This window comes from Cebus imitator, unplaced genomic scaffold, assembly GCF_001604975.1.
Source record: "Cebus imitator isolate Cc_AM_T3 unplaced genomic scaffold, Cebus_imitator-1.0 Scaffold93, whole genome shotgun sequence".
Lineage (NCBI taxonomy): Eukaryota > Metazoa > Chordata > Mammalia > Primates > Cebidae > Cebus > Cebus imitator.
In genome coordinates, this window is record NW_016107408.1 from 2,081,724 (window position 1) to 2,106,622 (window position 24,899).

The following is a 24,899-nucleotide window of genomic DNA, read 5'->3' on the forward strand; positions in this document are numbered from 1 at the left end:
CACTTATTATGTAGATGATCTATTATCTGTCTCTGTTTCACAAGAGCAGAGATGTCTGACTGCTTTGTTTATTAAAGCACCCCAAGCTTATTAAGGCCAGTGCCTGGCACAAAGCAGACCTTAACAAATATTTGTTAACTCGTTAATTAAAAATAAACCTGAGGACATCCAATGCATGTAACTTTACGAACTCTGTGTTCCTTGGCTTAGAATCCAAGACCATCCGCAATGTAGGCTAAATTGCCTTTTCAGTACCATCTTCCTCTTGCCACTCTTTGGTTTCCTCCTTTCATAAACCTACATCCCAGCTAATCTGGAATGTTCCAAATATCCTATGGAACTGTGTAAACTTTGAAAAATCTTATTTCTTATGCTTAGAATATCTACTCCCCAAATGTTCTTCTTTCAAATCCTATTTATCTTTCAAGTTCAAATGCCTTTTCTTCTATGCAGCGCTTCCGGATTTTCTTTTCTTTTTTTTTTTTTTTTGACGGAGTTTCACTCATGTTACCCAGGCTGGAGTGCAATGGCGCGATCTCGGCTCACCGCAACCTCCGCCTCCTGGGTTCAGGCAATTCTCCTGCCTCAGCCTCCTGAGTAACTGGGATTACAGGCACACACCACCATGCCCAGCTAATTTTTTGTATTTTTAGTAGAGATGGGGTTTCACCATGTTGACCAGGATGGTCTCGATCTCTTGACCTCATGATCCACCTGCCTCGGCCTCCCAAAGTGCTGGGATTACAGGCTTGAGCCACCGTGCCCGGCCCCAGATTTTCAAACAAGGACATCATCTTCTCCTCCTCTTAACTCAGTGCCTCTAATATGGCCCTTCTATTTACATTGCACTGTAGTTATTTGGAGGCATATTAGTCTGCCGAGGCTGCCATAATAAACACCACTGGGCTTAAACAACATACATATATTTTCTCACAATGATGAAGGCTGGAATTCTGAGATCAAGCTGCTGGCAGGGCTGGTTTGTTCTGAAGCCTGTCTTTTTTGCTTGTAGATTCTCATCTTCTCCTTCTGTCTTCACATCACCATCCCTGTGTGTGTGCCTGGGTCCAAATTTCCACTTCTTATAAGGACACCAGTCATATTGGAATAGGGCCTCCTCTCAAGACCTCATTTTAACTTAATTACCTCTTTAAGGTCTTACCTCCAAATGCAGTCACGTTCTGACGTACTGGAGGTTAGCACTTCCACATATGAATTTGCAGGGGAACACCATTCAGCTACTAATCAGCAGTTATCCTCAAGCTCTTACAATTTGCTCAAGGAGCTGTGACTTCCTTTAGGTTAGGCACTTGGTCTCATCTATTTTTGTAACTTGCAAGCAATCTACCACAGTTTCATATCTAATTATCTCACAAAAACTGTTGAATGAGCCACGTTTCCCAGCACGGTCTAACAGAAACCAAAGTATAGGATGAAGGGTCTCCTGACGTCTTCACTTCTTGGTCTTGGCACTACCTGTCAGATCAACAGGATCTTCTTGAGTTCCTATCAACTTAGTTCTTTATCCATTTTCCTTCCCTCCAAGTTTGCTCCCCTAAAGATCCCTTCTCAGTTGCGAAGCTATTTGCTTCTTCAATTTCTTTTTTGCAAATGAGAATAAATTAAGCATTTATTGTAACTAAGCACTCTTGCAGCTTTCAATAAGGGCAAATCTTATGTCAATGGTCTCGCGTCATAGTAGATAGAATATGGTTAAAACTTAGGGAAAATTTCAACGTGAACAATGTTATAACTAATTATCCAAAAAAAGTTAGAACCTGTCTATTTTGCTTTCAGTACTTGTTGACTTGGGAGCACATGGTGTCCTTGACAGCCTGTACTTTAACTGTAGGATTCCTAAAGTTCTTTCCAAACCACTAGAATTGTGCATTTCAGTCAAAATGTGAAATGCCTTTAGCTAATACAGGATTCTGTCTTGAGAAAACATTCACTGAAAGAAGTCTAAAAACCTGTGTAAGGTGATTTACAATATAAATACTGTGAGTCTGGAAACACGGAGAATACTTAATTTTCTGGAAAATGGTTGACTTTTTTATAGTATGAGTTAAATATCTCATATGTAGAAGTTCAGCCATCCATTAAACACTCCAGTTAGCATTTACAAACAAAACTGTGACTCACGAATTTCTGTTACTGAAACAAACATACAACCCCCTCAGTAGTACTGAGGACACTGAAATAATGTCTTGGTTTTTTTAAAAAAGCATATCATTTGGAAGTTTATGCTGAAAAACAAGAGTACCCAAAGCTCTGAAATTAAACAAAATAATCCCTGCAGTAACACTGCAGACTAGGAAGTAATGTTTATAGGAAAAAAGAAGACTGGATTAGGCTAGAAAATTTTAATTCTAGCTCTGTTTCTAACAGGTATTTCTATTGTTTTGGTGAATTGGGTGACTGATAATGGGTAACTCATAACTGGGTAATTTTGGGGCTTCAATATCCTCATCTATAAGAAGAAAGGGCAGATGAAATAACCATCACCCTTAAGGCAAGGCTGAATTGTGACCTTTGGGAATGTCTCCATGAATTTGGATCAGATTGCAAAACGTTTCTCCACTTCATGGAAACCCCACTGATTATTTGAAGGAGTCCTTAGATGGGATGGAGAACAGAAGGCAGAGTTCATAGTACAACGACAAGGAAACAGGTTCCAGGACACACCATTTCTATGAGGAACCATGACCGTGGACAGGGTTTCCTGATCTTCTGAGTGCTTCCCACCTGCTGGAGTGAGGACACTTAGACCATTCATCCAGAGGTTCCATGGTGAAGACAGTAAACACCCACAAGACACTGTGATGCTGAAGGCATGTCAGTAAAACAAACTTAACCCCTTATGTCACACTATGTCACCTCCCAGCTATTTTATAAGGTGTGACTCATAAAATACAATAACCATGAAGATGCTATTGAAACCATAGGTCAAGTTCACATGGAAATAATGAAGTCAAGAGGAAAACTGACTACTTTTCCCCAAATTCCTAGATAAATGGGATATTGGTCCTGCATTGTTAAAGCATGCTTGTCCTAATGAGCCTAACTTTTTAGTGAATTTATTCTGAAGAAAAAATCCAAGTACCTCTATAGCAAATGCCAGAAGCTGCTGAGATAGACATTGCCTAACAGCTCCTAGAAAAATCTGCCTGTTACCATTCCTGATAGGTTGAACGTCCACCAGCTGTGGACAAAAGACCACGCATCCCTCAAGCAATCTGTCGATCAGGAAAAGCCCCAAAGCTGGTCAGATTACAATGAAATTTCTTTGGGGTATTGTATATGAGCATGGTGTTTTCTTCTTTTACTTGTCAAATCTCATCAAGCCCTAAGTGTGCAAAGTAAGTTATTAAGAGTTGGCCCACTAAGCTTTCAGAAACATGGAACCCAAAAAAAGCTCATTAGGTTAGACATCTACTAATTGAATCCTGTTGGCTCGTAAACTCCAACACAGGAGTATCTCGAAGTTTATAGAAAGAGTAGTAATAATTACTCACGGCATGAGGCAACAAATAATCCATTTTTATACACTGACCTTTTCTTGACATTTCTTATAAATAGAATGATACAATATTTATAATTCTATACATGTTTTTTTGCATATGACTTCTTTCATTTGATATTTTTAAGGTTCATCCAGGTTGTAGCATGTATCAGTACTTTGTTCCTTTTTATTGCCAAATAGTTTTTCATTGTGTGGGATACTCCATATTTTGTTTATCCATTTACCAATTGATAGACATTTGGATTGTTTACATTTTGAGGCCATTTTGAATAATGCTGTTATGAACATTCACGCATAAGTCTGTGTGGATATATGTTTTCATTTCTTTTTGGTAAATGCCCAGAAGTAGAATTATTGGGTCATGGTAAGCTTATGTTTACTTTTAAGAAACTGCCGAATTATTCCAATAGGGGTACAACAGTTTGCATTCCCACCAGCCATGTAGGAGCCTTTGGGTATCTTCACATCCTTGCCAACTTTTATTATTATCTGTCTTTATCATACTGGCAAGAGTTTCGAAGCTCAGCTTATCTTTTGGTCCATTCGAATCTGGATATTCTCTAGGTAAATAAGCATGCACAGCAAGAAAAAAAATTTTTAAGCTATTGATGAATTGCCATAAGTGCATACACACTTAAAGACTTCTTGATAGCCCATAGTCATTTCCTCTATTACATCGAAAGTTCCCAAATTACAACCTGTCACTCGCTTTACTCTGTGAAAATAAGCTATTGTTCTTCTCTCTGCGTCTTAACTATGTGATTACCTCCAATGTAGTCTGGTATGAAAAAGTTTCAATGGCAGCCAAGAAAAAATCACCCAGAAGTGGTGAAAGAAGAAATGACAAACGAGAGTTTTTCAATAGACACAAGAAAGTATGTAGCCTGATATTTCTAAAAAGGAAATGGAAAAAGCTCAAGATCATAGCAGCAAAATCTAGGCTGCGAGCTTTGGCTCCTTTGCATTTCATCAGTTACCAGCGGCTCCACTGAAATAAAAAGGTTAGTCATTACTCAGTGGAAAATTTTGTTGTAGGAAAAAATATATATACTTATGGAATATCTTGTCCAGACCACAAATCACTTTACAAGTGACAATCAATTAGGACTCATAACACATGCACAAGATGGTTCTACCCCACATTGCAGTAAAGCCTTGCTGAATCTAATTAATTCTTAGGACCGATATTTAGAGGAGAGTATTGAGACACTGACATTTCATGAAAACTTTTTTAGAACAGATAAAGGCCACTTATGCATGTTGAGGAAAAAGACCTTCCCTTTATTTAAGCCACCAGAAAAGTAGCAGAATACATCTAATAGATTTCTTATATGTTATAAGCTCTTCCTCTTGGGAGCGCATGGGTTAGGTGAGACTCTTCCCACTTGGTTTCAAGACATTTAATGGTATTTTTCTTTTTTTTTTTTTTTTGAGACAAAGTCTCACTCCATTGCCAGGCTGGAGTACAGTGGTGTGATCTTGGCTCACTGCAACCTCCGCCTTTTGAGTTCAAGTGATTCTCCTTCCTCCTCCTCCTGAGTTGCTGGGACCACAGGAACACGCCACCATGCCAAGCTAATTTTTGTATTTTTAATAGAGATGGGGTTTCACCATGTTAACCAAGATGGTCTGGATCTCTTAACCTCGTGATCCACCTGCCTCAGCCTCCCCAAATGCTGGGATTACAGGCGTGAGTTCCCGCACCCAGCTTATTTTTCTTATTTTTATAATATTTAACTTTGACGAATGCAGAGTAGTAACAGAGGTAGACTCTTTAGTTTGCAGTTTATTCAACAAACACTTATTGAACACTAACTGTATGCAGGCACTGCACTTCTTAGAATTGTCAAATCAAGTATTCTTTTTATAGTAATAACATCACAGCACTGAGGTTGCTGGTAGTGGGTGCTGACCAGGTTGGGTGTGGGAGGTAGAAGAACCACAAGATAAATTAAATCATGAAACCTTTGTGGTATAAGAGAAGGAGCTAAACAGAGAAATTCCAACTCTTATTCTCTAGGTTTATGACATCATTTTGAGTCCATTAAGTACTCTGTTGATGTTGGGGTATTCTATTCGCCCAAATCCAGAACTTTTCCAGCTTTGGTCCATGCTTGAGCCATCAGGCCAAGTGCTATTTTCAGCCCTGGCAGCTCCCTTGTTTTGTGAGTTCACCTCAGACAGGAAACCACCCAGTCTGGGAAGATTCAGTTTGATCCCAAAAGAACACACACACTCAGGTGCAAGACCTTCAAGGCAGCAAGGGATGCTACAGTTAATCACACATTGCCTAAGAAGTGAACAGGCACTTGTTTTTCCAAGAGATGAATGCTATTCTGTGTGTGTGTGTGTGTGTGTGTGTGTGTGTGTGTGTGTACATGCATGCAAACATTCAGAGTAGATCTAAAAGGTGTTTTATAAATCTTGCTGCTCCCCTCCACGTAGACCATGTAGATTTTCCATAAATTTCCATAGAGAATTGGTGAAAAGCTTAGAAATAGTTTTATTCTCGAAAGCCTTTTTTTTTTTTAACTGGAAGTACCTCTGATTAAAATTTTTATGTGTAGGGGAAGAATGCCCAGCAGATTTTATAAATAGACAAAAACTCTGCCACATACAGAAATGTGGTCTAGGGTTTGGAGAGCTTCTTTAAGGCGTTCTTGACTTACAAAGAAGAAAGCTTATCTGAGATTCCAATTAAATAAGTTCGTCCGGCATTGCTGGTCCTACCAATGTCAACACTGGCATTGGAGATTAAGGAAGAGAGGGAAAGGGCACTAGTCATCAGATCATCCAAAAGTACATGTGATATTTGGGACACACTTATACTAAAAAATTACTCATTATTTATCTAAAATTCAAATTTAACTGAGTTTCCTGTGTTTGCTCTGGCAACTCCATCACTGAAACTCATCACTCACTTTTGTGACTGAGGACTAAGCCCTGTTTTTTTTGTTTGTTTGTTTTTTATCTTGCCCAAATTCTATCTAAGGGGTCCAGGAGTCATGCCCTATAAATTCCCATCAGATGGGTTTTATTTAGCCAAATATATTGTGTCCTACTTTCCAATCTGACTCTGGCATCACATTATGAGACAAGGAAGAAAGTATAAATATTTTACCCCCAAACACGTTTCTTTGCCTTATCTCAAAATGGCCCTGCAAAGATATCCTTTGTGGGGGGAAATGTGCATCTGTAAGAATCTCTGTTAATATAGTCAGGTCTTTTTCTTCTAGGCCTTCCCAATTCTGAAGAGATTGAGTAAGAGTCTAGCACTGTTTTGAAGGTCTGAATAGGAAACATTTGTCATCTCTTGTCTCTAAGGGCAGCCACTGTAAGACTTCGAAAGAACCTTGGTCCACAATCTTTTATTTCAACCAGAACATTTCCTTTCTATTGATCCCAGGTCTTTAAACAAACTCAACCAATTGTCAATCAGAAAATGTTTGAATTTACCTATAGTCTGGAAGCTCCCCCCACTTTGAGTTGTCCTGCCTTTCTGAACCAAATCAGTGTATTTCTTAAATGTGTTTGACTGAGGTCTCATGCCTCCCTAAAAGGTATAAAACCAACTGCACTCCAATCACCTTAGCCACATGTTCTCAGGACCTCCTGAGGGCTGTGCCATGGGCCGTGGTCACACATATTTGGCTCTGAATAAATCTCTTCAAATATTTTACAGAGTTTGGCTCTTCATTGATACAACAATCCTCCTGCTTCAGCCTCCCAAGTATCTGGGACTACAGGCATGCACTCCCATGCCCAGCTATGTTTTGTAGAGATGGGATTTCATTGTATTGCCCAGGCTGGTCTCGAACTCATGGGCTCAGGCAACCCTCCCACCTCAGCCTTCCAAAGTGTTAGGATTAAAGGCGCCCAGCCTGTTTGATCTTTATTTGCCCCAAGGGCCTAGTCCAGAGTTTGGAACAAAATACATCACCTACTAATGCTCACTGGATGAATAGATGGATGAATTATTAATACAGCTCAAATCTTCCAATTCTTCTAAGTTTCATATTTCACATTAAGTGTCCAATTTTAAGTTCATTGGGGAAATAAAAGTCAATGAGGCCATTCAGTTACATTGATTAAGATCAGACTATTTGATACAGGAGTTAGTTTCTGCATTTGGCATGTTGATACCAAATTGGGTTGAAGTGCTCTTTTGGAAGATGAAACCAAGAAGTTCTATTCAATCATGAGTAGCTAACACTTATTGAAAGTTCATTATAGGCTACTACATCTTTTTTTTTTTTTTTGAGACAGAGTCTCGCTCCATCGCCAGGTGCCAGGCTGGAGTGCAGTGGTGTGATCTTGGCTCACTGCAACCTCTGCCTCCCAGGTTCAAGCAATTCTCCTGTCTCAGCCTCCTGAGTAGATGGGACTACAGGCCATACACCACCATGCCCAGCTAATTTTTGTATTTTTAGTAGAGATGGGGTTTCACCATGTTGGCCAGGATGGTCTTGATCTCTTGACCTTGTGATCCGCCCACCACCTCCGCCTCCCAATGTGCTGGGATTACAGGCGTGAGCCACCGCGCCCAGCCAGCCCACTACATCTTTATATTAACATTTAATTCTCACAAAACTCTAAAAGGTAGGAGATTAACTCTTTTTCACAGATGAGAAAAGTAAGGCACAGATAAGTAATTTACTCAAGGTCACACAGCTTTTTAGTATTGGAATTCGAAGCCAGATAGTCTGGCGTCAAAGTTTGTATCATAACTATATAGCTACACACGATCTCAAATAGAAAGATACTAAGCTTTTAACTATGCTGGCTCCATAGCTTTTGCTTCAGGAAGTAAGTGAATTCTTCTGGAGCATCTATGTTCAGCCTTCTTTCTCTACTATTCATGAATACAGCTGCACAATACAGCTGCAATCCTTTCTCTCCCTCTCCCTCATGTAACTCTCAACCAACATTGCAAATGGCTTTCCAAAATGGTGACAACAACATACAAGAGAAACTCCCAATGAAAGTTACACCCCAACTTTAAGAGTTGAAGCAAATCCTCCCTCCCTCCAGCCTGTGCCCCAGAAAAGAGAACACAGTAGAAAAGTAGAAACCATTAATGCAGTATAAGAAGGCATCTTATGTGAAACTTGTGCTTCTTGAGTGGACAGGATGGGATGAAGATATCTCACAGACTAGAAATACAAGTCAGTAGGTAAACAGAGACCCAGAAAGCTGGACACAATTTATGCTATTAAAAGATGACTCGGATGATCTCAAGTAACTCATAGCATTGATGTTTTGAGGAGAAAATAATTTTGGAAAGTTTCTTAAAGTAATTTCACATAGAGATCTATAACAATATTAGATGCCATGCTATTTTATCTGCATTTCATGGAGATGTAATGTGCCTTTATTATTCAATTTAAAACTAATATTTTAGGTGATGACAGGTTGAGGAGACTGGATTCACAGAACTGGAACTGGAAATTATCAACTGGGAAAACCTAATGCAGGCTGACTGATGGCTGGAAGGAACATTAAGCTTGAATTAGCATTTTGGAAGGCCAACTCATCAGCTGTCATAAGCCAATGTGAAGGGGAAAAATAAAGTGTTAAAACATTATATTTTTCACTTAGAAAGAAGGAAAAAATGCTACAAAAGGCCAATGGCTTCACATTAAGAGACATTTCCAAAGAAGGGTATCCAAAGTGTATCCTAAGATACTAAGTTATTTTCCAGAACTACTTCTAAAGAAAACTAAATAATTATTCACTTGTAATGATTTGGGTAAAATTCTCCCTGGCCAAATAGGGATAACCAGAATGATGCTTTATTTCCTGAGACTATTTGAATTTCATATCAGAGGACTTGCAGTTCAATGTAGAGTGACCTGTACACATTTCTACTCCATCATCTACCCACAACTTGCCACAACAGCCCACTGGATTTTGGTGTTCCAGGGCTTAAAAACACAGCTAAGCGATCTGCTACTTCAGAAACATTGAGAATCACTGGCACTGTCTTGGGATATCAATGCCCTGTATTCTGTGTTCCTCAACCAAGCGACCAGATGCCTCAAATCCATGTCACTTTCAACATTCCAAGTATAGTCAGGAAAAAAAGGAATGCCCATTCTATTTAATACCAGCACCCAAGTAATAAGGTCTTCTCAAGGTCAAGCTCAGTAGATGCAAGCAAACCCAACACAGGATGCGGTAGGGGATGTGGTCCAGGTATGTAGTTGCCCAGGTCTGTTAATCCATTTCATCTCATCAGGATGCAAAACCTCATTTTACTCAAAGCAAAACTCTTGGCTTCACTCCTGGGTAGAGGTGATGGGGAGCACATAGAAGAAACACAAATAATGAGAATGCAGAACTGCTATGCCCTTCATGGAAGGGAAACTCTTGGGTAACCTTATCAAAGTGGGTATGTCCAAGGAGTACCATTCTTTAGGCTTTGGATCTGGTATATTCTCAAGTGGTTACCTCATTAAGAAATATCAAGAAAATTTCACACAGAAAACACTGATGGTGCAGGGAGGTAAAAGATGGAAGAGGAAAAAGAAAAGTAAAAGAAAAAAAAAAAAAAAAAAAAAAAAAAACAGAGCAAAGGGGGTAGAGAGGTTCTCTGAAGCCTTGCTCAGATTGAGACTCTGAAACTCTGCCAGGCCATGGGAAGCTTGCTGTTGTTTTTTAAGTCTCTGTTTCATTAAGACCAGGAGTTGGGCAAAGTTCCCTCTTGATCATGGGGCCAATATGCTTCTCTGTTATTGCTACCATTGAGAAGGAAAGAAAAAAAAAACATATTTGGCATTATAGCTTAGACAAATTTACATTTCATTGTGGAAGATTTGTGTTTGTTCAACTTTACTCAGTTTCAATCTGTTCCAGCCAAATCACATTTTTATCCTTCTTCCTCGTTATAAGAGGGAACAAAAGGAAAAGACAGAAGAGAGAAAGAGAGAGAGGGGTGTGACAGTGACAGGGAGAGACAGACGGAGAAATAGAATATGGGCTCCTAGGGCCCATTGAAACCTGCCCAGCCTCCTTTGAAAGTGGCGTATATGTTCAAAGATTTGGAATTTGGATTAAACTCTTTCTTGATCAGCAGTTGTTTAAAATATGGAAAGAAAATAAGGAGTCATTATGGCTTTGTTGTTTTTTAAAAAAAATTAAAAATTTTATATAAGGCTGAATACAACACAAGTAAGACTATCTTGGTTCCTACCCCCAAAATAGACCCTTGTTTCTAACATGACAAAAGAACTTCATTTTAGAGCGGTTATGTCCATCACACCATTCCACGTCTTGATCTTCTAAAAGAATGTTAACAGAACGCCTCAGGCTTGACTGGTGGGAGACCATAATCATGCCTAGAGGTGCCTTAAAATCCTGTGATCAAATGATTCATGGCAAGCCCTTTTAGCATTTATCAGTGTGTTTGCTAGTGGCAGAAAACAGTCCGTATTTTGGGAGAACTCTTCCATGTCAAGCTGTAGAACACAGAAAACGAAAGACAGAAAACCTGGAAAATAAAAATCTCGTCAAACTGGCATTAAGCACACTGTAATATTTAACAACAACAACAAAATCTAAATAAATAAAGTAGGGCCACGAGACTTAAGTTGAAACCATAACCAATGGTCCAAGCGCCTTATCAGGAATGATCCGAGCCCCGAGACGGAGGTGAAGTGAATGAAGTAAGCGAGCTATAAAATCAGATCCTCAGAGAACACAAATCCACCCTTCTCAGGTTCTTATGTATTTGGAAAAGGTCTACTGCATTTGGAATTATTTGACTTAAAAAAACGAAAATCTGGTGACTATTGACTTCATTTTCCTTAAAAGTATAGATAGATATGTATACATGTATAGCTCTACAAATACACATTCCAAATAAATTAGGAAATGATATAATTAGTTTAGTATGGTGGTTGCAGTCACTTGAACAAAAAAAAAAATTAAAAAGGAAGAAAGATCTAACTGCCTGTTTCTGGCTATTTAAGGAATTTAAAGGACTCCACACAGGTTTATCCTAGTAATGCATTGTGAGTTTGGAAACTGAGTATCCTCCATCCTGATCAAAATGACCAAAACTGATTTGGCCAAGTCTCTGAATTGTAGAACATTTCAGAGCATGTTTTGAATATTACCTGGTATTTGTCCTACACCGGCAGAAAAGGCCAACTCAGGAGGAAGGGAGTGGGAAAGGGAATAAAAAAGACGAAGAAAGAGTAGACAGTCCAGGAGGAGAAAGGGGGAAGAGAAGAAGGGGATGGTGGAGAAAAGAAGTAAATAAAAATTACCTTATGATACAAGAAAGAGGTAATATCTTTCCACCAATCATCATCAAAAGGACCTGATATTTTCACCAACCTGATACTTTCAATCACTTTTGTGCAACATGCATGACTTAGATCCGGCCCCTTTAAGCCATTTACCTAATGAATGATTCACACTTCAGATCAAACCCAAGCTACATGTAGTACATTGAGTTACCTTGACAGGGATAAAAGAACCCACTATAAGCTCTCTTCCACCTGTTTCAAACTGAACTCCAAATCTCTTTCATTTTCTTAGAAGACTGAAAAACTGACCTGGCAGTAGCCCACTGAGACTTGCTGCATGTGCAGAGGATATAAATGTTAGGCATGGTACATTTTTTTTTCTTTTATAATTATTACAAAATTTTCTTCTTCATCCACATTTACCTTAGCAGGCAAATTATAAGACAGGAATTCCGAAAGAACTGGCACTTACTTGATATCAATAAATCAATGGGAGAAGTGTGAAGTCCTTCTTGATCAGAACATCCTCATTGATTCCTTTAGTAAACCACATCACCAGATGACTACACCAGCCCCACCTAATCCAACACTCCAGAGAAGAAACCAGAGTAAGTGTCTGAACCACGTACTTCCTGGGTACCTACTGTTCCAAGCTCTATGCTGGCTGCTGGGTGAATAAAACATGGTAAACAAGAGAGGCGGGATCATTGGTTTTACAGATTTTTATCTAGAGAGTGAGAAAGTCATTCAGGAAATAGTCATCCAAATGCGTCAAGGACTGCTAAGGGCAAGTGCTGGGTATCGTGACAGTATAAAGTGGAGGGACCTAATTTAGACAAGATAGAGAGGGGGAAGGTATCAGCAGAGGTCTGGACATGTTGCAAAAATCTTATTTTCCACTGCACACTCAAAATATTACAAAAGTGGCATCAAAGACCATCTGAGCAAAACAGTGAGGGTTGATTGATTCGTTGGATTTTTAATTGTTGTCTTGTTTGAAAGAATCTTTTTTTTCTCTAGGTAAATGGGATACAGGATTCCATTGAGAAGATGGAATTAACAAGAGAAAGCAGAGGGAAGCTTTCTGAAGTGGAAGTCAAAATGAGGCATCTACCATAAGGCTGTGGAGTAACTATCAGTGAATTTCTCCATCAGGTGGAAAGAATTCTCTTTGCTTATGTCATGGTGAAGGGCTATCAAGTGACCGAAGCAGAACCTCACCCAGAAGCCCTGAAGCTGGAGGCAAGAGCTTTCAGTCTTTATTACAATTCTCAGGAGCCCAGATCCTATTTTCTCCCAAGCTCTGAACTCATCTGCATAGACAGAATGTTCCATCCAGCACTGGGTCTCTGTGCTGTGTTGGAAACTATTTTAATAGCCCCTTGATGCCTCAAAGGTTTACTATAATGGCATCGTGCACGAGAGGCCCAGCTCCTGGTGTCTGTTAAACTACTACTTTGTAGCTTGAATTTCCATACACTGAACAAAATGTAAAGCCCTCAGTCCTTCTTATCTATAGAAGAACCAAAACTAGGACTCAAGCTTCCTGAATCCTTGCCCAGAATCCTTACTAAAGCGTTTATTTTTGTATCTGTGGGTAGCAAGGGGAAAAAGGCACTTTTTCTTTCCCAGATTTGAGGTTTGTAAAATATTAGGTGCCCTTGTCTAAATTGCAGTGTCACTTTATACAATATATTTGTCTTATTAAAAAATTGATCAAGTTAAATGACTGGTAAAATATGTGGTATGGCAACAAACAATTGCTGAGTGAGCTTAAATGCATTTCCAGTACCTGATGTCACAGAATCTCCTGTGAGCATCAGGAAAATGGTAAGATTTTATTTACCGTAGTAAAAGTCATCTTAAACATATGCAAAATGCATTTAGTCTCATAGACGCTATAAGTGGATAACTGTTTAAACTAAATGTTTCATTTAACTGCCCTTATTAAGTGCTCTGAGAACATGGGATATAGAATCACAAATTGCAATCCTGAAAACAGTCATTCAGTCCAACCCCTTATCAGGTGTTTAAATGTCTCTAGCGATAGAGGTCTCACTGCCCCCTAAACAGCCCATTAGGCAGCTTTGAATTTTAAATGCTGCAATCCAAAGGAGAAGTCAGAAAGAAAAAAAAGTCTCCAACTCAACTTCAGGGTAGAGAATAGACAAGTTACCAAAAATACAAAATGACATTTTACCATTAAAGAAAGAGAGAAAGAAAGAAAGAGAGAGAGAGAGAGAAGAAAGAAAGAAAAGAAAGAAAGAAAGAAAGAAAGAAAGAAAGAAAGAAACAAAGAAAGAAACAAAGAAAGAAAGAAAGAAAGAAAGAAGGAAGGAAGGAAGGAAGGAAGGAAGGAAGGAAGAAAGAAAGGAGGGAAGGAGGGAAGGAAGGAAGGAGAGCAAGAGAGAAAGAGGGAGAGGAGAGAGAAAGAAAAGAGGGAAGGAGGGAAGGAGGGAGGGAGGGAGGAAAGGAAGGAAGGAAGGAAGGTAGGAAGAAAGGGAGGGAGGGAGGGAGGGAGGGAGGAAGGAAAGAAGGAAGGAAGGAGAGTAAGAGAGCAAGAGAGAGAGAAGAGAGAGAAAAGAGGGATGGAGGGAAGGAGGGAGGGAGGGAGGAAAGGAAGGAAGGGAGGAAGGAAGGAAGGAAAGAAGGAAGGAAGGAAGGAGGAAGGGAGGGAGGGGGGTGGGGGGGAGGGAGGGGGGCAGGGGGGGAGGGAGGGAGGGAAGAAGAAAGGGAAGGAAGGAAGGGAGGGAGGGAGGGAGGGGTGGGGGTGCTTCTTTGATCAAAGGGGAAATACTGATGCTATGTGGTGGATGCCAAATTCAGTTTTAGGAGTAAGATCTGTAAAGGCTTCCTGGAGGAAATAAGCATGACCTATGACCTGACAATCAAATAAGAAAGAGATGAAGTTTGCTGCAGATGGAGGCAGCAAAGGGAATTTCTTCTGCCAAAGCAACAGCAGGTACCCAGGCTCAGGGGAGTAAGAGTGTCTGACACATGTAGGAACAGAAGGGCACAGGGTGCCCAGATCCAGGAAGGGCAGGAGGGCTAGGATTAAGCACAAGCTAGATGGTAAGCAAGCGGGGATGAGTTCACTTTCCATTGCTTGGATCATTCCTTCATTTATTTATTTAACAATCATTTATTTACTAAGATGTGCTAGTCACCCTCACAAGAGCTCCATCTGCAGTGCCCATGCCCATAGGTGTTCCTTGTTCTGGATGACATGAAAAGATGAAGGTCCAAGAAATACACAAACAAGCAATATAGCTTTGAAGATGGAAGACAACATTGTAAGTGTGTCTTCTTTCTAAGTCAATCTATAGTTAATCCATGTGGTTAATGTCTGCTCAATCAAAACACCAAAAGTATACTTTGAAACTTGAAAGAGTGATTCTAAAGTGTATCTGATGGGCAGGGGATATGTGCAAGAAGAACCAATAATTTTCTGGAAAACAGATATAAACAACTTGGGGAGAAAACTACCAGGTATTACAATATATCATCGGCCACAATAACTTTAAAAAAAGGTACCGATACATGAACAGACCACCGGCCACCACATTGCAGCCAGCCTGAACTTAAAGTTGACATTTAAAAATCATTTAAAAATCACCAATGATAGCTGAAAACAGAATGTCACGTTAATTTTCATTTCTTTCATTTCCATTAACATTGATGGTTCTCCATATATTTGTTGGCCATTTGTAATTTTTTTTTTTTTGAGTTGTCTGTTCAATTCCCTTTGCCTGTATCTGTTACTTGAGGTTTATTCAGATTTGAGATTTTTACGTACCAAGAACATTACGTTTTGGTAGCATTTATCTGCTGGAAATGAACCCATGCATTCATTTGTTGATACGCCTGCGCACTGTCTGTAGCCTTGATGTGCACACACGTGTACTTGTGCACATACAATTGCTTGTCTAATCATTCTTTTTTCTCTCTCCACAATGAAGACAAAGATGAGGCAACTGAATGAGACAAACATTATCATGGGACACTTTTTGGGATCCAACTTCAGCCCAGGAGTGAAACATCAACGACATAGCTTCCTTTTAAGAGAAACCTCAGACTACCTGAAAAACACATCAAAACTAGGACATTTGAAAAATACGTGTCAATTTTAAGAATTTTTCTAAATAAAATACTTGTACCTATCATTCACCCTCTTTCTATTCTCCATCCTCGACTGTTAAAAAGTGAACATTTGTATTATTTCTTTCTAAAGATTATTTCTGTACAGATTCAATGATGTTTTAGAGCAGAGAAGTAATTACATGGGTAGCCTGACTCTCCACTTGTCTAATATCTGAGTAAATAAACAAAGAAGTCTCCCAGCAATGCACTCACTCACAGCACTAAAGCCAGTGTCTATGATTCTCCCTCCCTCAGAGTTGATTGACTTCTATCCTCAAAGCTTCCTCTAGGGTTGGGTGCCCACTGGAATCCTGGATTACAGCATGTGGTATATTTATCTACTGAAATATGAACTGTGGGTACAATGAGCAATGCTTTGCCACAGACACCCCATCCATCTGCTGAAAATAATCAATCTCAGAAAATAAAAGTCCAGGGAAGTTAGATTTGGGTACATGCCGAGGATTAACAAGGGCGGAACGGCAGTTATTTGATTAAGTTGGAATCAGTGCTTGCAAAGGGATTTGGTTATTTACCATTCGTCTAAAAAATGCATCTGTCATATAAAGACTGGAGTTTCAGTCTGCACAGCAGCCAGGCAGATTATACAGGGTCACCTCTTGGATGGGAAATGACGTATTTGTCAGTGGCAGTTGATCATTTCTACTCCTGAAGTAACTCATGCTCCAGATTGGTCAGCATGGTTAAAGGACCATCACACCATCCCATGTGTCCACGTTTCCCTTAAGCTTGACTGAATATAGTATTAATGACCAATAATAATAACGATGATGATAACAGCTTGCCACATTCATTGAGTACCTGTGATGTACTAGAAAATTCAGTAGCAACTAAATAAAAATCTCAGGTAGTTCTCCTAAGACCCCTTTGAAGGAGTCACTATTACATTTAGTTTATGGGCTCACTGGTAAGACAAAGCTCAAAGAATATGTCACTAGTAAGTTACAGAAACGAAGATTTGAACCCACGTCTCCAAGACTCCAAACCCAGTCACTCTTAAGGGAGCACCACACCATTAGAAAGTTAGGCAAGACTGGGTATTTGTCCCAGTATAATTTTCCTTACTGGAAAAATAAGAAATGCCCTCTAGTTTTCATCATGCCAATCTCAGATTGACAGGATATTCTCTAACCAGGGTGGAGAGAAGTATTTCCAATAACATCATCTGTTCTGGAGAGTTGGGGAGATAGAGGACTAAAACCCTAAGTGGCTCTCCATACATTATGAAACTCAGGAAGATAACGCACATGGCCAAGCCCACCATTCTTTTGGGCAAGGTTGTCTGCAGGCATTTGGCCTTTCCACCCTTGTTCATGGGAAGGGCTACCTGAGCCATGACATACTCTCATCACTTCTCAAGTTAGGTTTCCATATATTTACTCCCAAAGGAAAGAATCTGGTTCAGATGTGAGATGGTTAATAACTGAGTATCAACTTGATTGGATTGAAGGATATCAAGTATTGATCTTGGGTATGTCTGTGAGGGTGTTGCCAAAGGAGATTAACATTTGAGTCAGTGGACTGGGAGAGGCAGACCCACCCTTAATCTGGGTTGGCACCATCTAATCAGCTGCCAGCACTGCCAGAATATAAAAAGCAGGCAGAAAAATGTGAAAAAGAGGAGACTGGCCTTGCTTCCCACCCTACCTCTTTCTCCCGTGCTGGATGCTTCCTGCCCTCGAATATCGGGCTCAAGTTCTTCAGTTTTGGAACTCGGCCTGGCTCTCCTTGCTCCTCAGCCTGCAGACAGCCTGTTGTGGGACTCTGTGACCATGTGAGTACTTAATAAACTCCCTTTTATACATATATCCTATTACTCTGTCCCTCTAGAAAACCCTAATACAAGCTGGAAAAGTATACATAAAAGAAAAAGGATAAGAAGAACTTGAAGCACAAACTGAGAAGCAGCAGTGTTGCAGGGGGCTCTCTAAATTTCCTCCCGGATAATAACATAAACTCTGAGTCAGCTTGACTTGGCTGTGACCCCAGACTCTAACTCTGACTTTTCTCATCATCCATAGAAATTAGGCAAGAAGAGAACCTATTGAATGGGGTTGTCATCTGGATTTAATGAGATAAAGCACGTGAAAACTTGGAACATCAAAAGGATTCAACGTAGGGCAGTTATTGTTATTTGTATTGCTATTATTATGTTCCATCCATCCCCATTTTAGCATCTATGATGCACGTTGCAGACTTTCCTTTTCACCTGCTTCATACATCAAAGTGTCACCACCGCTTATGTTTGCAGGGTTGGCAGGACAGGCTTATGGTGAGTAGGAGAGAACTGGCTTTCCTGCTTGCTTTTAAAATATTTTACCAGCCTTGCTCAGTTTCATATATAGCCAATGATGAATGGACTTATTTTCATCATTTTCTTATTTGAAGTAGAAGCAGAAAGAATGGAATTCTGATGGTCCAGCTATTCTCAACTCCAATTTTGTTTCTTAATATAAACAATGAATAACTCCTAACTTGGCATGTCAGCCACCCACACTCTGCTATCTGATATTTTAGCAGAGGTACCATTTCCTTTAAAGATCTCTTTTCCCCCTACAATGTGTCAGGCTGCCATCTTCAACATACTGTTTTCATAATGCTTTTCCTTAAAACCAATTGACCAAATTGTTAAAGAAAATTTTGGGGAAAAGATGTAGGCTCTCAAAATTCAGTTCTTGAAAATCAGAGCTGGAAGTAAAGACAGTTAACTTGGAGTAATGGTAGGAGACTCACACAGAAGCACAAGGGGTAGTGGCTGGAGGAGAAGGCAACTGGAAGAGGGCAAAGAAAAGTGACCTGATACGCACAGAACCTGCCTGAGTTTCTAGAAGTTAACTCCTCCTGCTCAAGGAAGGCACTCTATTTTGGTGCAGAATTTCTAGAAGTTTCTAGAAGTTAACCCCTCCTGCTCAAGGAAGGCACTCTATTTTGGTGCAGAATCACCGCTATTTTATATTTATAAGCATAGCCTTCTGATTATATTCATACAAACTAGAGAATCACTTCCAAAGAGTTCATATGCCAAAACAGAGATAGGCAGCATAATTCACTGCCAATAATAAAAAAAAAAAACAAAAAACTCAGATCAGCAACACTGTGGAAGCAAAATCCAAATAAAATAAACCGAGGGGGTTTCCTCTGCTGACCTGGAATCACAAATTATATTTCGTATCCCACACAGAGAGACTTTTCCCTGTACAGTCCCAGAGATGAAGCTGAAGTGTCAGCTTCAATATGAGAATTTAATTCTACATTTCCTTCGGCGGATCACTAATTCCAAGGTTCAGCATGCCTAAATGTTCTGTGGTTGAGTAGATTTTAGTGGTCTTTAAGAGATTACCTCAAATGCAACAGCCTCTCAATATGAGACCAGAAATATTTTGAAAGAAAAGAAAAACACTCTCTACTTCTTTATAATTTAGCTTTCAAGAACTTAAAATTATTTTAGAACATATTTTTGTATCAAAATCGTGCCAGCTTTCAGGCATGGGAGATGTCCTCTTCTTGTTTTGCAGACAATGTGTCACCAGTCAAATATTTACTGGATCCTGAGTCATGCACAGCAATGTGCAAAGGCAGCTGGAGAACACGATAAAGACGGAACAGCTGCCTGCCCTCAGTAGACTTCCAGTTTAATTGGAAGCCCTTTGTTTCACATATTCTTCTAATTGTTATTATTTTACCTCTTCTGGACATACAATTGTTTGACATACAATCAAACAACAGAAGAATCTCATCAACTGACTCATCTCAATTTTGTAGGATGACTTCAATCACTGATCAATGGAACTTACTATCTGTATTGCAACTTTTTTTTTTTTCTTTTTGAGACAGAGTCTTGCTCTGTTGCCCAAGCTGGAGTGACACGATGCCATTATAGTTCACTGCAGCCTTGAACTCCTGGGCTTAAGGGATCTTCCCACTTCAGCCTCCAGCGTAGCTGGGATTACAGGCATGTGTCACGACACCCAGCTGATTTTTTCTTATTTTTTTGTAGACATGGGGGTCTCACCATGTTGCCCAGGCTGGTCTCAAACTCCTGGCCTCAAGTGATCGTCTTGTCTTGGCATCTCAAAGTGCTGGGATGATAGGCGTGAACCACTGCACCTGGTCTGCGTTGCAACTTTTTACATGAAGTTGCCTAAGGATGTTTATTTTGTAAGATGAGGGACACAAATTCCTAGTAAAGGGGACATGAGCGAAGCCAAAATCCATGAGCTGAAGCAAAGGAGAGGGGGAGGGCTGAGCAGTGGCAAGTTAGGTCAGAAAGGAGGTAACAGGCAGGAGTGGGGTTGAGAAGAGAGGAAAAAGCATTCATTCCAAGTGAAGAAGGTAATAGATGCAAAGACACGAAGTGAGAATGAGCCAGCTGTGTGAGACGGCTGGGAAGCCGAGTGGGCTAGCTGTTCTCTTTGCTTTGGCGAAGATAAAGTTGTGGGGAGACGCATTCACACTGAACTTTAAAGTGTAGGAAACAGAAAGTGTTCTGTCCCCTTCGGAGAGTGTCCCATTTTCCACTCAGGCCACAGCCCTGACTCGGCGATCCTCCTTCAATGGGCACTTATGTTCTCGCCAGGAAGGGCAGCCCTTGCTAAATGTTATGGTTTGGAAGGATCCTTCACAAGGATGGAAAACCAAGTTAATTCAATTAAGGCCCGGGGTCCTGGGCTTTGAACCAGCCACAGTCTCAATTTTATGAGAGGATGAAAAGTTAATTATTTGTCGAGTTTGAGTGAAGTCTACTTTGAAAATCGCTTTCCAAAAGAGTAATTTCCACATCAGCTTCCCTGTGGAAAATCAAGGCAGGTTGAACCAGGGTCATAAAGCGAACCTCAGGAACTGGGTCTTCAGATGGGGTCCAGCACCCAGCAGCTCGCCTGTCTCCAAACCACATTCGAAGGGCTGGGTGGTGTCTGGGAGATGTCTGAAGCCTCTATGTGCCCCCACAGGCTACTTTGAAAAACAGAAAATAAACTATAAGTTGAATTCAGGAAGTCAAGGTTTTTAGGGTGCTTTTTTTTTTGGATGGCGTCTCACTCTGTTGCCCAGGTTGGAGTGCAGTGGTGCAACCTTGGTTCACTGCAACCTCCACCTCCCAGGTTCAAGCAATTCTCCAGCCTCAGCCTCCTGAGTAGTTGGGATATACCACCACGCCTGGTTAATTTTTGTATTTCTAATAGAGACAGGGTTTTGCCATGTTGGCCAGGCTGGTCTCAAATTCCTGACCTCAGCTGATCCGCCTGGGGAAGTTTTAATAGTTCATTGGATGGAGGGTTTTACTTCCCAACCAGCAGCTTCCTGGCCTTTAATGTTATTGTTTTATTTAACTTTAACATTTTAACTTTAAAAATTACGTACACATATGTACGTATGTTGATGTAAAAACAATAAAACGATTCTTCTGGCCTGGCGTGGTGTCTCACGCCTGTAATCCCAGCACTTTGGGAGGCTGAGGTGGGTGGATTATTTGAGGCTGGAAGTTTGAGAATCGCCTGAGGAACATGGTGAAACCCTGTCTCTACTAAAAAATACAAAAAAATAGCCAGGTGCGGTGGTGCACACCTGTAGTTCCAGCTACTCAGGAGGCTGAGACAGGAAGATCACTTGAACCCAGAAGGGAGAGGCTGCAGTGAGCTGAGATCACAACACTACACTCCAGCTTGGGCAACAGAGCCAGACCTTGTCTCAATCAATCAATCAATCAATCAAACAATTGTTCTGATATACAAAATATAAAGATAAATCATTTATAAGCCCACTGGCCAGATTAAATAGTTACTTTTCTGGCTTCTTTTTGCTTTTTGCAGTAATTTATTATACCAGAGACTTATTTCCATATAAATTGGGATAGCATACGGATAAAGTGCATGAGTTCTAGGAAAAGAAAAAGAAAAACCTTTGAGTTAATTCAGAAAACTTCTCAATGCTTTTAGCCCCAGTAAAACTACAACCAGTCTCTGGCATGCTCTGTGTCTTCAATACAATATTCTCTGTAAGGCTTTTAGTACCGAAACACAGTGTTTTTGTCTTTGCATCAATTAATGTCGATTTGCGTTTTCCTTTTTAATAACAGCTAACTATTCCTTTGTAGTTATGGATATACCAGGCTTTGTTTTAGTTTGTCCTTGATGGACGTTTAGATTGTTTCTGATTTCTCATTATCATGCATGGATCTGCAATACATATTCTGTACATACAACTTTCACAGCTTTGGTGTTGATGGAGGAAATTGGAAAGAAATGTTTTCTGAGAATAAGAAACATCATTTGTGCCCCTTCCCCCTCAAAAAAGGGATTTTAACCTTACTAATAAATGTGTCTGGATAATTCCTGGGAATATGCTAGAAATGCTATTATAGGACCTAGATCAAAGGAAAAGAACAGTTTCGTTTTTTGTGATAGAGTTTTGCTCTCTCGCACAGGCTGGAGTGCAATGGCGCAGTCTTGGCTCACTGGAACCTCTGACTCCTGGGTTCAAGCCTCAGCCTCCCGAGTAGCTGGGATTACAGGCACCTGCCACCATGCTCAGCTAATTTTTGTATTTTCAATAGAGACAGGTTTTCACCACATTGGCCAGGCTGGTCTCGAACTCCTGACTTCAGGTGATCCACCGCCTCCGCCTCCCAAAGTGTTGTGATTACAGGGGTGAGCCACTGTGCCCGGCCAAAAAGAACATTTTCAAGTCAACATCTCCTGGCAACAAGAGTGGACTTAAAATAAGGAGAATCCAGTTCTAGCTCTGCTTTAAGTTTTTCATCAACCCCAAAGAAATGACAAAATCTCTAGGCCTGCTTTCTCTTTTGTAGAAAGAAATTGAGTGAAGCGAACTAGAAGTTTCTTTCCAAATCACTGTGGAATTTATACTCCTTGCCATCAATGTTATGACAAACCTAAGTCCTAAAAAAACTCTGGGCGAGGCCTAAAGGATTATATGATAATTTATGTCATTGCATTCAATTCTAGTGAAATGAGACAAAATGAAATGCAAAATGCAAGTCTTTTTTTTTTTTTTTTTTTTGATCCCTATGCTGAACCCTGGTCAACTGATGCTGCATTCCATAGCAGAACATATCTATGATAGAAGTTCATAAAAAAAGAAAAGTACTTAGAAACATCTAGCCAACAAATTATTGAATCTTACCACATACAAGAAGGATTTCAAAGAGCTGTGGGGGCATTATGAAGCTAAAAGATGATTTCTTTCCTTAAAATTGCCACCATGTGGTAGAAGAGAAAATGCATGCCCATAAAAAGATCTCTGGAAATAGAAAGGTTGAGTAGTTACGATTTTGTACCCTATCTTGTTTCAAAAAAGGACTTAAAGAGACTTCAGAAAGTTGTATATACTAGCCAAAAGGCATTAAAATAAGTTAGAAAAAATAATACAAAATGACAAGTATGGGTGTGAGATTAAGATAGGAATAATGTTTGTGCACCCAATTCATTCAACAAAATGCTACACGTCACATCTTTACGAATTCTTCCATTCAATCCAGAGAGAGAGAGGAAGAGAGAGAGAAAGAGAGAGAGACAGACATTAGACATATTGATTAATTACAACAACCAAAATCACCGTAATAACAGAGAACACTTATATAGGGTTTACTATGTGATGTGGCAGTCAACATTTTAAGAATTTTTCATAGAGATTAATTCATTTAACCTCATGATAAACTACAAAGAAAGTACTGTTATTATCCCCAACCTACCAGGGGAGTGACAGGCACAGATTGGTCAAGTAACTTACCCAGGGTCACCCAGCTGGGAAGTCACAGAGTTAGGATTCAATTCCAAGCAGCTTTCCAAGTCTCTAAACCTGAAGTATCACAAAACTCTTCTCATATTGCCTCCCAGGTTATGAAACCAAGGAAGGGGGTTTTTCATTTTTGTTTTATTTCTTATGCTTTCACAAATGCTCCAGTTTCTCTGGAAGCAAATATGTCAATATATTTTTTACAATAAAAAAATTAATTTATTTTTTATAAAAACAAGGAAGGATAAGCTTTGGGCCTATTCACCACAAGAAACAGGAGAGGCAGTCACCTGTGATGGCAGGGGGAATTAAAAAGGCTTCCTGGATGAGGTAAATCGTAAAGGACAGGTAAGGCTGAGAAAGAAAGAATGGGGGAAACAGGAATTATAGGTAGACTAGCATATTTTTCAAGAGCAAAATTGAGCTCCTGAGCAAAAGTCACATGACAATTCAGCTCAATCAGCATACAACCCAAAGACGTTGACCTTCCTGTACCGATAGATCAAAGAGAGAAAAATTAATTCGAAGAACCACACATTTTCCTTGCATGTATTTTCGTATGTCCGCCAAGCCTCCAATGCCCTTTCGGGAAAATGGACACCATTGAGGCCTGTGTGCTGTCTTCTTTTTTCCCTTTGTTTTTCTTCTCATTCATGCATTCCTAAAGTCACAAATCCATGACTCAGGTGAAAATGACATAGCAGCAAAGGGAGGAGTTGAGGACTGGGAGACAGAAAAAGAGGTAAAGGCAATTAGTCTTTGGGTCCTATTCCTCGGTGATTCCTGCCATGACACCAAATTGCAAAGATGCAAAAACCCACTCTCATTAATAGCCTGGTGACAGATATGAGAAAGGTCACCCAACTGAAGCCACTGGAGGTTCCTTGTCTCTATGAATCCCAGGCAAACCAGAAAGGCCCTGCTAGCAGATATTTTCAGAACATTCATTCACTTCAAAATCAGATCAGTGAAAGGTTGAGAATATTCTCTGGGAAATCTGGTCCGCCTTTAAGCTGAGGGTTCTAAATGCAGTCATTCACTCAGTGATTAAGGAGAATAATTATCTCTTCTCTTTATTCTGCCACAGAGAATTGCTAGAGGCCAAGAACCGATTAGTGCTGGCTAACAATTCCCACTCTACCCCTCCCACATCTCCCTGCACCCAATGGCTCCCAAATGAAAACCGGCAAAATATTTTTCAGCTGAACTAA

The 24,899-nt window shown here is 40.0% G+C and overlaps 1 long non-coding RNA gene across 2 annotated transcripts in view; it reads right to left on the reverse strand.

Moving 5' to 3' along the window:
• Positions 1-10,045: 10,045 nt before the first annotated feature.
• Positions 10,046-24,899, reverse strand: part of LOC108309338 — a 31,471-nt gene continuing 16,617 nt past the window's right edge. For both annotated transcript variants that reach the window (XR_001827290.2, XR_005201418.1), the window contains exons 2-5: positions 24,225-24,411; positions 23,322-23,415; positions 12,420-12,601; positions 10,046-10,980 (exon numbers count right to left, since the gene is read on the reverse strand). This is a non-coding gene — a long non-coding RNA (uncharacterized LOC108309338). The remainder of the gene's footprint in view (positions 10,981-12,419; positions 12,602-23,321; positions 23,416-24,224; positions 24,412-24,899) is intronic.